This window comes from Equus przewalskii, chromosome 3 (genome assembly GCF_037783145.1).
Source record: "Equus przewalskii isolate Varuska chromosome 3, EquPr2, whole genome shotgun sequence".
In the NCBI taxonomy this organism is placed as follows: Eukaryota; Metazoa; Chordata; class Mammalia; order Perissodactyla; family Equidae; genus Equus; species Equus przewalskii.
Window position 1 is genome coordinate 8059929 of NC_091833.1, and position 13718 is coordinate 8073646.

Sequence of the window (13718 nt, forward strand, 5' to 3'; positions counted from 1 at the left end):
ATGAAAATCAAGACGTGTAAAGTAAACCCAGATACTCAAATTGTCCCTATCAAATTGGCAAGGATTTTTATCGTTATTATTTTAGTAGTCGTGGCAAGTATTGGAAATGATATCAACCCTGATATCAGTTTCCCCACATTAAACCCAGCATATATGGGGTTAAAACCAAAACACTCATTCCCTGCTTACTCTCTGGCTTCCTGGCTCCAGAATCCACTATCCTCCATGGAGACAGACATCGTCAAGGACAAGCACCTGGACTATCTCCTCCCGCAAAGAGATACGGGCTGGTGGGAAAGCTGCTGACCAGCAAGGTCATGAGCTCCCTCCTCTCTGCAAGTGTCTCAAGGCCAAAGACAGGCTGGTGGGAAAGCTCTGACCAGCAAGGCCATATGCTCCCCCTCCCCTACCTAAAACCCCAAATAAAAACCCTTCCTTTTAGCTTTTCGGGGAGTTTGGGATTTGAGCGTTAGCTGCCCTCTCTCCTTGCTCAGCGCTGTGCAAACAATAAAAGTCCTACTTTCTTCCACCACACCCGGTGTCAGAGATTGGTTTGCTGCGCAACGGGTGAGTGAACTCACTTCAGGTTTGGTAACAATTGGGCGACCCAGATGGGACTGTGTCCTAGGTGGATGTCTGGCCTGTGGCACACCAGCCTCTGGCTAAAGGCCTCTCTTGGAAACTGTCCTGCAGCTGCCTGAGCCCCTTGTCTCAGGGACAGCCCCAAGTGGCTGGCTGCTAGCCAGACGTCGTTGGCCCACGGCGCTTTTGCTTTGGTGGTGGAAGAAACTAGGGTTAGGACTTAGGAAGACGTCTCTTGTAAGTAGCTGGTAGTTTTTGTCTTTGTCTTTGTGTTAACCTTTTCCAACAGGACCGGCCGGAAATAATGGGTATCTTGGCAGCCCTCTGGGCTCCGTTTGTTTTGAAGTCGCTGCGACGCCCCGGCCAGGTTTTGGTAAGTCCCCCGGGTGTGCACAGCCGAGGCCCCTTGTCCTTGCTCATCTGGGAAGACCTGCATGGCGGATCTTCATTTGTTGGGCGCCCCCGAGTGCAGGACACGGACTAAGGTGGGACTGGAAGCACTTTGGTTTTTGGTTTTGGTCTTTGCTTTGGCTTCCGTTTGTGGCCGAGGGTTTTTGGGAATGCGCGCTTGTTTGGTGTTTGTTGTCTGTCTGTTTGTCTGTCCTTTTAAAAGTGTTAACATGGGAGATGCTGCATCTATTCCACCTAAGAGCCCCTTGGGAAAAAGTGGCTGATGGTCGACCTATAGCTATAAGCCAATGTCTAAAGAGGGATGATTTTCTTTTGTAACACCACATGGCCACAATATTCTTTAGACCTCGGAAAGAAAACAATGGCCAAAAGATGGATCCTCGAGTTGGGAAGCTTTTTAGAGGGCTCTTATGATCAACAACTGTTTTATTGGTACCTACGAAAAGACCAAATTAAGAGGAAACTATAATGACTAGTCTTAAGAACTTAATCAAACTTGGGGTCTCAGCTTCTCGTAGTCTTACAGATGCTAATAAGAATGCTAAGTTAACAAAGAGAAATTAGAAAGGGAAGAGTCACAGGACTCGTCCCAATGGGATAAATGGAACAGATATGAATGAAGTTAAAACAAAGGTTGTAATAAAACACTGCCTAAGGTTGGATGGGCTAAGGGGACCCCCCTATCGGCTCCCCAACATTAGAGGACATCAGACAAACCTGTTCTATTTCCCCAGTTTGAAAAATGTAAAAGGTCAGGAGGCAAAAATCAGAGTGAGAAACCTGACCAACAATTGTTTGGGGCAACAGTTAGGCTACTAAGATTAATAAGACTATAAAAATTGAAGTGTTTAAGCTAATATTATACGAAGAGGTTATGTCAACATTGTCTGGATGTTTTCTTTGGGAATAAATGTTATGTCTAACTGGGATGCTTCCACTGAACAATATTGTAATACCAAAACTTGTTAAGAGAATTCTAATGTAAGTTATAATTAAAAGTATAAGGGTTAGTAAAACTAAGATAAAGTTTTGTAAAAATTGATGTACTTAAACGAGCCAATTACAGTTCACCCTAACTGATGTATGCAATTGGAAAAGCCAGCCAACAACCGGGAGCCTGTTTTAATCTTTTGAGGCTTCTAAATAAAATTAAAAATACTTTACTGCCTATTTAAGAGAAAATAATTAAATAATTAAACATGCCAGCAGCCGAACCCAAATCTGCTGCTTTTGTCTGTCTCTTGCTAAGCTTCCCAGCAAGCTGAGCTTCGCTTCAACTCCCCCAAAATGTATGATCTAAAATTGAACAAGTAAAAATAAGTAAACTTCTGAGATAATTTAGAATTGTAATGACCATTCTGAAAACCTATTTCAGAAGAGGATTCAAAATCTTTCATAATGGAATGCAGTCTTTAATGAATAAGCAAAAACTTCTGAGAGACAAAGTTATTTAACATGATATAAAATGATCTTTGATGAATGAAAGCCTGTTTAAGTTTGCTGGTTTCATTTAAAAATGAACATGTCTTCAAAGTTATCAGCATTGGCTATAATGCAGACATACAGCCTGGGTTTACTGGTCAAATGAGCTCATGTCATCTCTGTTACAAAATTTATCAGCAAAACTCATAACTCTGTATAATAGCTAATTTTGTTTAATGTCTCATGGAGGTTTTGTAGACAATCTAAATATAATTGTTAAGAACAGGTAAACTAAATAAATGTAAAAAATAAAAGTTTTTGGAAAAACTTTTTAACAATAATTATATATATAATTATATGTATAATAATTATATTATGATATATGTACTTAAAACAACTGAGGATGATATTTAACTGCTATAATGTCACATGAAGTTTTGAAGAGTAATTGTTAAAACTGGGTAAGAGTTTTAAGTACAATAATTATGTTTTATCGTCTGCGTACTTAACAGCTTCCAAAATCCTTTTGGAAACTTAAATTTTATAGCTTTACTAAGTTAAATTAAATAATAACACTTTATTGGGTATCTAGGTCATTTCCACAAAAGATAAAATATTAAAGGTTAACTACTAAGCATATAATTGTCTGCCTTTGGTTTCTTATATCAAAGAGACTAAAAAGTGCTTAGGTTTATTAATAAACATGTTATATGTATGCTGAGAAATTTTCTATAAGAAAACATATATTTCTAAAAGGTCTGTATACAAAGAAAGTAAAATATATGTTTTCAGTAAAAAGATATAAACAATGGAAATATTTTTGTTTCTTCAGTTGAGAAAGATAAATTTGTCCTAAAGTCCTGGGACAAATTCTGAATGTAAAAAAGTAACCAAAGATTTGTAAAAGTAAAGCCCTAAAGAGTTTTAGGTACGGTCAAGTTGTCCAGGATTAAAGTAAATCCAATTAAGTAAATAAACTTATATGTCAAAAGTAAACTGGTACAAAATTAAAACTTGGTTTCCTCTTTCTTAAAAGGTTAATTTTCCTCAATTTTTAATCTTTTCTTGACAAAAAGATTATAGAAAGGCTTTCTTGACTATTTTAACTCTGTTTCCCCTTCACTGTTTCTGTTGTCACTTTGAATAGATACCTGAACATGGTTTTACAAGTGAACTTTGTTTCCTATCTGAACAAATGTTTTAAAGTTTTTAGTATTTTTGACAAGCTTCCCCCCTGACAGAAATATTCAAGTATTGAATAAAAGCTTTCTTTTGACCTGGAAGAGGAGAGAAGGTTTCTCTGGGGATTTTCAGAGGGTCCCTGGGACTTCTTGGAGAATTTTGCTCTCTTCCTATAAGAAAAGAAAGCTAAACTAATAAGGCTTATTTTGTATGTTAAATTACATGAGAAGCATTGTCAAATAAGTAATGATAAACTTTCTTAAATGATATTATGTAAATGAGTGTTATTGATATAAATATTTTAAAAATTATCTGACCTGTTCTGATTGTCAGCTATAATCCTGGTTATTATCTCAAAATGCTATATATCACAGACATGGTCAAATGCCTTTGTCAATTACCATTTTTGAATGTTTTGTTATTTATGAACAATGGCTATTTTACTTTGATGTTTTTGCAAATACGTTTCATCTGCAGAGAAATTCATGGAAAGGACTCTGACACTCTAGAATACAGGTTTCCAATAAACGTTCAGATTGCAAAACCAAACTGGGTAAAAATTACAGAACTCCAACAGAGAAACTGATGACCTCACAAACTGCTGACAGAAGATTAAGATCAAGAACCAATTACACAGGACAGAATAAACTGATAGGGATGATTGTAATTTTTATGACTTTTTGATTGAGATATTGCTGATTTTTGATATTTTGCTCTTTTTTAGAGTTAAGAAAACCTTTTCCTCTATTCCCTTAAAGAACTATGACTTACAGCAATTTATAAACAAAATTGAAGCATTTATCTTTTCCTCCCTATGTGAGCCCTCCAAAATGTAAAAACCCCTGATGAGTAAGTATTCTTATTCTTATGGCAATTTGGTTGTTTGCATAAGTCCAATAAGAATCTGTTCTTCTGTTAACAGGACACAATTGGAAACACTGGTTATATTACCAAGGCTTTGACTGGAACATCATATTTGAAAAAACATACAGGCTTGGATATAACAAGACAGCTTTTTGAGGAATGAAGGTTGACATTCTGGAGTAAAGCCACTTGGAAATATTGGCCTGGTACTGTGCTTATGGATTCTGTAACCTGATAAGGTTGAGCAAAGAATGTCGTTCCCTCTGGCAGGTACAAGGAACCTCAATATTTTGGGGAACCTCGTGAAGAGAGGAATTCACCCAAATCTGCAGGTGCTGAAGGCAGAATGTGATAACAGGTCCTTTGCTTGGCTTTCCTTGAGAGACCTTTAAAGTTCAACCTGAGATTCCTTATAAGGTTCCAGCAAAGCAGATTAAAAAAGAGCCTATATGGTCAACTACTATTCTTGCTGTACTTATGCAAATAATTATGCCAAATTTATTAAAACTAAACATTGTGCAAACCAGTTAGTCTTAATTTGGCTATGTCTAGAGAAATTGAGGGTGATTTTAGGGAGGAAGATTATGTTTCAATAGAAACTATAATACATGTTTATAGATATTAGATTTTAATTTTTTCGATTACCTTTGAAATTTTGTTTCACTTCTGTTAACTGGACTGGACCTTGAATTCTTTTAGTCTCCTGAAATATCCGGCTAAAAATCTCCAAACTAACATTTTCAGGGCTTTTCCCCATTATTTTTATTTAGAGTCATTGAAAACTAAATCTGTCCTTTTCCTAAAGCTTTACAAACTGAAGCTGGAGGACCTAATATAAACTTAAAAGAGATTCATGTCTACTGCTGTGTAAGCCACTCAAAAGTCTATCTGAGTGCCCGATGACACCATCAGAGACATTTCAAACTGCAAAAGATGCTTCGACCCTGACTTCTAGGAATCTTGATTGGCTGCCCCCTGGGCTCAGAAACTGGTTTATAATTTGCTCCAACCATTAACCTTGTTTTTCTCTTTTTGTTTCTCTAGAAAAACTTCTTAATAAATACCTGGTTACTTACTTACATGATACAGGCCTAACTTTGGGAGCCCACCAGCATCATCGCCTTATTAAAAGACTGGTTCAATGAGATGAAACAACCTACGCCCCATTTCAGCAGGAAGTAGCTAGATCGGTCACCACCCCAAATCCCTCAAGATTGAGGGATGGACATAAAATAGGGGGGGAGTTGATATCAACCCTGATACCAGTTTCCCCACATTAAACCCAGCATATATGGGGTTAAAACCAAAACACTCATTCCCTGCTTACTCTCTGGCTTCCTGGCTCCAGAATCCACTATCCTCCATGGAGACAGACATCATCAAGGACAAGCACCTGGACTATCTCCTCCCGCAAAGAGATACGGGCTGGTGGGAAAGCTGCTGACCAGCAAGGTCATGAGCTCCCTCCTCTCTGCAAGTGTCTCAAGGCCAAAGACAGGCTGGTGGGAAAGCTCTGACCAGCAAGGCCATATGCTCCCCCTCCCCTACCTAAAACCCCAAATAAAAACCCTTCCTTTTAGCTTTTCGGGGAGTTTGGGATTTGAGCGTTAGCTGCCCTCTCTCCTTGCTCAGTGCTGTGCAAAAAAATAAAAGTCCTGCTTTCTTCCACCACACCTGGTATCAGAGATTGGCTTGCTGCGCAACGGGTGAGCAAACTCACTTCAGGTTCAGTAACAGAAATATATGGGAAAAAATAAAAACCTTCACCAATGATGAAAGATAAACTGGTACAGGCATTCTTAGGGGGCAATTTGGCAAAATATATCCAAATACAGTCATCCCTGGATATCCTTGGGGAGTTGGTTCCGGGATCCCCTGTGGATGCCAAACTCTGTGGATGCTCATGTCCTTTTGTAGGCGCTCTGTATCCACAGATTTTGCACTTCGACATTCAACCAACCTCAGATCATCAACATAGAACTCCATCGGCGGGGCCGGCTCCGTGGCTGAGTGGTTAAGTTTGCGTGCTCCGCTGCGGCGGCCCAGGGTTTGGATCCTGGGCGCGGACATGGCACCGCTCGTCAGGCCACGTTGAAGCCGCGTCCCACATCCCACAACTAGAAAGACCTGCAACTAAGATATACAACTATGTACCGGGAGCGGGGGCGGTGGGTTGGGAAATAAAGCAGAAAAAAAAAAAAAAAGAACTCCATCGGCAGTTGGTTGAATCAATGCATACAGACAGCTGACAGTACTTAAAGGGGGAGAGCAAAAGGTGCTCTCCGTTGCCCCAGCCGTTGTCCCTCCAGGAATAATTCTAAATGAGCCTAAAGATGTGCATGTATCAGATGGTTCACCTCAGTGATATTGACAGTAGTAGGAACAATGAATTAACCTGAGTGACCAACAATAATAAATGGTTAAATAATTTATTAACTATTCCTACTATGGGATGTTATATAGCTGTCAAAGTAGATACATATATACTTTTGTTTCTAAATGTTCATTAAAAATTCAGTTGGCCATTTCCTACTAAAGAAAAAGGATTGGACATTGCATTTATTTTCACTCTCTACCCAAATTCATCTAGAAGGACAGTAAAATAAAGTCTTTAAAGGCACAAGCCCACAGGGAATAAACAGAATGCAAGCATTTTGGAAGCTGGAAGATGGACAGAGCAGTGACGACTACTTTCTGAGCAGGGAAAGTAACAGTCAAGGCACAGGGAGGAGGGAGCCCACACACACACGGATTCAAGGCAGAGGCAGCAGAAAACTCTCTGGATTGAGAGCTGCCGGGTACCTGTGGAAGCAGGTGCAGGCATCCCTCACCTACGCACACGGCGAGGGCAGCTCTCCCCTCTGAGACCCACCCCCAGGCCACAGTCCCCACAGGTGCTCTGCCTCTGCCAGGCCTGGAACTGGATTGAATCCCGGGAATCTGATCACCTGATTACAGCAGAGTATCCAAAGGGCCTTGGCATAATCAGCATAATGTGATTTCTGTCCAGAGATCTGAGTGTCATAAAGAAGTTCCCTGAAGTCTAAGGACATTGCTGCAGTGACAGTGACCCCTGAAGAAGCCGGTGTCTGGTCACCTACCTAGCAGTCATGATGGTGGACAAGGTTGTTTCTGCCCTTATGTTACTAACTGACCATCAATGGCCCACTTTTCCCATTCAGTGGCTTATTTTCAGGAATGCAATTTTGTAAATCAATTGTTGCCTATAGTAAAACTAAACAAAGAAAGGTACACTAATTAATAAGAATAAAAGTGTAGAGACTTTCAGAAAATACCAAGTCTTGACAACAATAGAGAACAGCTGGAAATCTCTTACTCTGCTGAGAGGAGGGCAAATTTGTACAACCATGCTGGAAAACTTTTTGGAGTGTCTACTGTAAAGTTGACATCTGCAACCCCTGTGACCCAAGAAAGCCACTTGTAAGTAAATATCCAAGAGAAATGCATACACACAGTCACTAAGTGACATGTTCTAGAATATCCAAGGGAACTCTTCATAAAAACCTAAAACTGGAAACCATCCAAGTGCCCAACAGCAGTAGAATAGATAAACTTATGTCACATTCACACAAATAACGACTATCCAGCAATGATAAAAGAACAAACTACAAGCACACACTGTATGGATGAGTGTCATAAACATGATGTTGAGGGAAAGAAGCTGCACAAAAGAGTACATGATTCTGTTTCTATGAAGTACAACACCCAGAAAACTGAAATATACTGATAGAGGTCAGGGTAGTGGGTACCTTTGAGGGTGATGGGGCAGGAAGAGGGGTGGTGGGCATGGCCTGGAACTGAGCTCAGGATGGAATCTGGGATGCTCATCATATTCTTTGTCTTGATCTGGATGCTGCTATACAGGCATGATTAGTTAGTGAAAATTCATAAAAATTACTGCTTTGTGTATTATATTCACTTAAAAAAATCAAAAATTTGTACCAGTCTTAAGAACTTACTGTTTAATAGAGGAGAGAATACTGTTTTGGACAAAGTTACTGAGAATTTTATAAATCATAGCAATAGAATACAATATAACAAGTCAAATGTGCAATTATTTGATTCTGGACTTTATAGCATGAGATACACAAATCCTACTTAACCTTACCTAAAGCATATATTGAGTACATTGGCTCTCATATTTGAAAAGTCTAGGAGGTAAATTGAGCTTCAAATGTAATTTTATAAAAGGGCACAGGTAGATAGATGATAGATGGATAGATAGATTGATGGATAAATGGACAGATGACGGATGGATGGATGGATGGGTGGGTGGATGGATGGAAGGTCAGCTAGACTGGTAGATAAATTCATTATCAATCATCCCCCTGTAAAGAAAGAACTCTGTTTCCTACAGGTCAAGGTTTAAAAGCTGTTCCTCTAGGCCACCAGGGTGTGTCCAGAAACCTTGCCAATATCAGCCATGATGCCCACTGGGCTGGGCCCCTCCCCACCACTGAACATTCATGGTCATGCTGACACCACACCTCTCCTGGCCTTTATCCTCCTATCCATCCTTTAAGTCCTAACTTCAGTTCCAGTTCATCCAGATAGACAGCAATATCTTTGCGAACAAATTCCCTTTTATTGGCCAGGAAAGTGCCAAGTTAGGTTATCTCCCCAGCCCCTCTTCCCTGGGAATAAGATGACGCACACCCTTAACACAAACTTCCAGCAGAGCACAAGGGCCATGACCCAGTGGGTCTGTCTGAGCTGGGGGAAGGGAGGCTCACCCTGTAGATGTGTTACCTGGGGTGCGCCAGGCAGGGCAGCTTCCCAGGTGCAGGGCCTCAGCCCACCTCCCTCCCCCCACCTCTGCCCAGGGGAAGCCCCTTACTTGCAGCCAGGGCTACAGGCTCACAGGGAGGAGAAGTGGGCCTCGGGGTGGGGCAGGCAAATTAGGAAAGAAAAAGACTGTGGGCCCAACCTCTGTTCCGCCTGTGAGTCTAGTCATTTCAGTCAGAATTTTCAGGTGATGGATTGTACGTTTCCCCTTTCCAGATGTTACAGGGAAAAGGGACAATGATGAATGGTACTGTTTGTAATTTAACTCTTTCCTATGGTTTTCTTCTCAGTTCAAGTTCTACAGTATCACATCATCAGCGCCCCAGGAGCCTCAGATGGAGAGCTTTTTTCCTTTGTATTGCTGTCCTCTGCTGGACATTACGACACTCACAGGTAAAGACTGATTTGGGTGGTCTCCAAAATTTTGTTTTGGTTTGCTTTAACTGGTTCAGGCCCAAAGTCGTTTGGAAAAAAACAAAAAGAAAGGGAAGGATTTTCTGTAAACAAATAAATTGTTTAATTTACAACAAGAGTGTAATTAAATATTTTATGTTTTACCATGATGTAAAAGCAGAGGTGAATTGTGAAATACATGCAGCCATGTTGCTGAGGAGGCTGAAGTGATGGGACGCTTTAGGGAAGTGAATGTGTAGAACACAGGAGAGAATTTACAAAGGGCGTGGATTTTGACCCAGTCCGTCTTCTGCAATTCAGATGACAGATATACTTTTTAAAACTAAAAGTACTCATTCCCAAAGTTGCTCATCAAATTGTGCCCGTGAAAGTCCAGGAGCAGCTGGTGGCTAAAGAGATTGTGATGGATCCTCATCAGGCAGGTATGCAAGGCGATTTTTGGAAAATCCTCTAGCATCGTGGAAAATGCTTATGCCACACTGTTAATACTCAACAGTTCTTAATCAGGGTGGGCATTGAAAGCCTAAAAACTGAAAATGTAGATTTTCAGGACCCATCCCAGAAGATTCTGCTTCAGTTGGACTGGGGAGGGACCTTGGTATTGGAATTTAGGAAATTCCTCCAAGTGAGTCTTCTCTTACAGCCCACAGAAAACCCTGAGTTCAATGAGAAAAAGCAGGATGCCAAGTGGCATTGATATTTCAACTTTAACTCAATAAAACATCTGATTGCATGTGGACGGGAACAAGGATGGAAGTAGGCCCTGTATCAGCATGACTTGGAAATATTCTCCTTCTTTGCAAGACACCTATTTAAATTAGACCCATATTTGAGGATGCTGGGACTGTGAGAAGGATATAAATAATACACGTAATGCCATTGAAAATGATCGTATTTTTTAAATGACTTCAGTGGTGTTTTTAATCTGTTGGTTTCTCCAAATATCAATGGAGACATTAATCTTCTGCAGCTGCAGAGGAAACTGAATTTCCAGCTTGTTTGTATGTGGTTTTGTCTCTCTTCCCAGAGCCATAAAGTGACCCATACGTTGTGACCCTCCCCTCCCACAACCTCCTAAACCAGAGACAATCAACAGCTTTGGAGCATCTGCTGAGGGAGGCAGGCAGCGCGGCAGGAAGAGTCCTGCTCTGGAGAAACAAGAGACTCAAGGTCTGGTCTGGACTTGCTGCTAACTCAGTGAGTGATGCTGGGTGACTCCCTTCACCATTCCACAGATTACTGTAAAATGAGAGGTCAGGGGTCCAAACTTAAATACCTTGAGGGATCAGGTAATATCAGTGAGTGAAATAGGCCAGGCACAAGACAAAGGGGTATAGTGAGGATGGTGGAAAGTTGAGAGCTCATGCCTTTGTAAAAGGGGCAGCCACATCTCAGTTCCTGCAGATCAGTTGTCTCCAAGGATAGGTGTCACTGAGAATAGTTGTACAAGTGGTGGACTGCACAAGGGCACTATTTCAGAGGAGGTGTCGTTCACATCACTGATGTAGATGTTTACCAATGGCAGCTTCCTGGAAGATGTCTGTAGAGGGTTTACAGGAAAAGATGCCTTCTCATTGCACAAAGGTGCTGCATGGGCTGTCAGAAGCCCTGGTTACCATGTGGGAATGCAGCTCCAAGGTGTCCAGATCTTTTTTTCTGGAAAAGCTGGAAATATGGCTGCTAATGTGAAGTTTCCCTAATTTAAATTTAGCTGGAAACTAATTCCAAAGCATTTTTGACATTGTGTGGGCTAAACAAAACACTCCTGGGGGCTGGATTCAGGCTATGATTGGCGATCTCTGACCCAGATGACTGTAAGTTACTGACATCCCAGAAACCCTCCTCCTCTGTGCTCCTCATTCTCTAGGATCCATTAAGTTTCAGATGTACCAGGTTGGGGAATTAAACGATGATGTGAAAGATCCACCATCCCTGCATCGTGTAGGTCCTCAGAGGAGGCGCTAAACTCTGCCACACCCCTCCCCAAGGATACAATATTGTTTTCTTACTCACTATCTTGGCCATTGGTTGGGTGCCTCCTGGATTCTGGCAGTTTCAGATGTTTCCATTTGACCTTCCATACTATGATAGCTCTTACTCCATAGACTAGAGACCCTATATTGGAGATTGATCTAATTTCCAAGTAGATCAAGCCCAAATTATGAACTTGAACACTGGAGAAATGACCACTGGGTGGGGTCCATTGAGCCAGTGGATACACCATGAGCTGGACTTTAGCCAAGACTCCATTTATTACCTAGTCCCTTCAGGACCCTACTCTAACAAGGGGGATCATAATAACACTTAAGTCTCCAGATATTAATGTCAATTCAAACTCTGTCTCCAGTAGTCTTGGAAATGCTTGCTCAGCACATAGTCACTCAAGTAAATAGCCGCAGGTCCTTTTGAAGAAGAACTAGGAAAATTGTGACAATATATGGTTGCCATAATGTTGCCCAGCCTCTCTTCCAAGGGACACAGTCCCCCACCCATTCAATGCTTTCCACATCTTAATACTGGCTCAGGTCTCCTTCTCTCACCAGGGTATGGACTACATGAGGGGAGGGACATTTTGGAATCATCTTCACCATCAAAGACCAGTGTTGAGCCTGACTGAACAGGATTATAATAAATGTTAAATATAAAATTGTAAATGTGATTCTCATGCAATTTGATAAAGAGGAATTTTAATAAAATGTGTACTTGAATTACCCAAACCCAGGAAAATACTCAAATCTGACAGCTATTATGACTATAAAGAGCCTCAACTGGATTTTGGTGGGCTAGTCTTAAAATGGAAACACCTTACAGACAAAACTATTCAACTGGATCTCAGAACCACGTGATAGTGACCTTCCAGGCAAGAATGGATCAGATGCACACTCACTAAAAGGAAATTTATTTGGGTGCCTCTGGTAGTGCATAAGCTGAGTCTGTGGAGGGTCCTGTAAGCACCTGGGTATGCTGGGCCTCCTCTATATATTCCATCAAGCTGAGAAGGAATTAAATCTATGAAAGGTAAATGACTATCATAAAGACATTACAGGGGCCAGCCAGGTGGTGCAGCAGTTACATTTGCACATTCTGCTTCAGTGGCCCGGGGTTCGTCAGTTCAGATCCCCAGTGTAGACATGGCACCACTTGTCAAGCCATGCTGTAGTAGGCATCAGACTCATAAAAGAGAGGAACATGGGTACAGATGTCAGCTCAGGGCTAATCTTCCTCAAAAAAAGAATAAAAATTAAAAAAAAAAGACATTACAGAGTTTAGAGGGAAAATTGGAAAAAATGAGTGAAAAGTTTTAGAATTAAAGTAGAGAAATGAAAACTCTACAAGAAACCAAAGAAAAATCCTACAGCTGAAAACTACAGTATATTGAATAAAGAATCAATTGAGTAGGCTCCACAGAAAACTGAAGAAAGCTGAAGAAAAAGAAAATTAGTGATCTTAAGGACATGGTAATGGTAAGTTCCAAACTGAAGCACAAAGCGGAACAAAAAGGAATAAAAAGAGCATCAATAACATGAAGTACAATATGAAATGGTCTGACATGCGCATAATGAAGGCCAGAGGAGAGTAGAAGGAGAAGGAAGTAGCAGAACTATTTGAGAGATGTTGGTTAAAAAACTGATGAAAGACATCAACCTACATATCTAAGAATCTCCACAAATCCCAAATGGATAAACACAAGGAAAGATGTTACACCTTAGCACATCATAATCAATCATTGAAAACTCAAGTTAAAAAAATCTAACCAGCAGCCACAGAATAAAATACCCCTTGATTTTAGAGGAAAGCAATGAGAATGATAGCTAGTTTTCTTAGAACAATGGAAGGCAGAAGATAGCAGAATGATGAAAGTAAAAGCACTCTCCATCCAAAACTTTTTATCCATGGAAAATATCGTTCAAGATGGAAGAAGAAATAAAGACATACAGAAAAGAAATGCAGAGAGAATATGTTATGGCTAGGCCCTTACTGCAAGAAAGGCTAAAGGATGTTCTTCAGGAGATGTGGGGTGCCATTAGAGAAAATGG

The 13718-nt window shown here is 40.7% G+C and overlaps 2 long non-coding RNA genes across 3 annotated transcripts; both read left to right on the top strand.

Moving 5' to 3' along the window:
• LOC139082442 (uncharacterized) lies at nt 1-6134 on the top strand. 2 transcript variants are annotated; one of them, XR_011538443.1, is made up of 4 exons: nt 1-567; nt 872-955; nt 4520-4667; nt 5506-6134. It is a non-coding gene; the product is annotated as an uncharacterized lncRNA (long non-coding RNA). The 2 variants fall into 2 exon arrangements; XR_011538442.1 differs by lacking the exons at nt 1-567; nt 872-955 and adding an exon at nt 580-819.
• A 3415-nt stretch (nt 6135-9549) lies between these two features.
• Nucleotides 9550-13031, top strand: LOC139082449 (uncharacterized). Its single transcript, XR_011538456.1, has 2 exons — nt 9550-9660; nt 10709-13031. It is a non-coding gene; the product is annotated as an uncharacterized lncRNA (long non-coding RNA).
• Nucleotides 13032-13718: the final 687 nt, after the last annotated feature.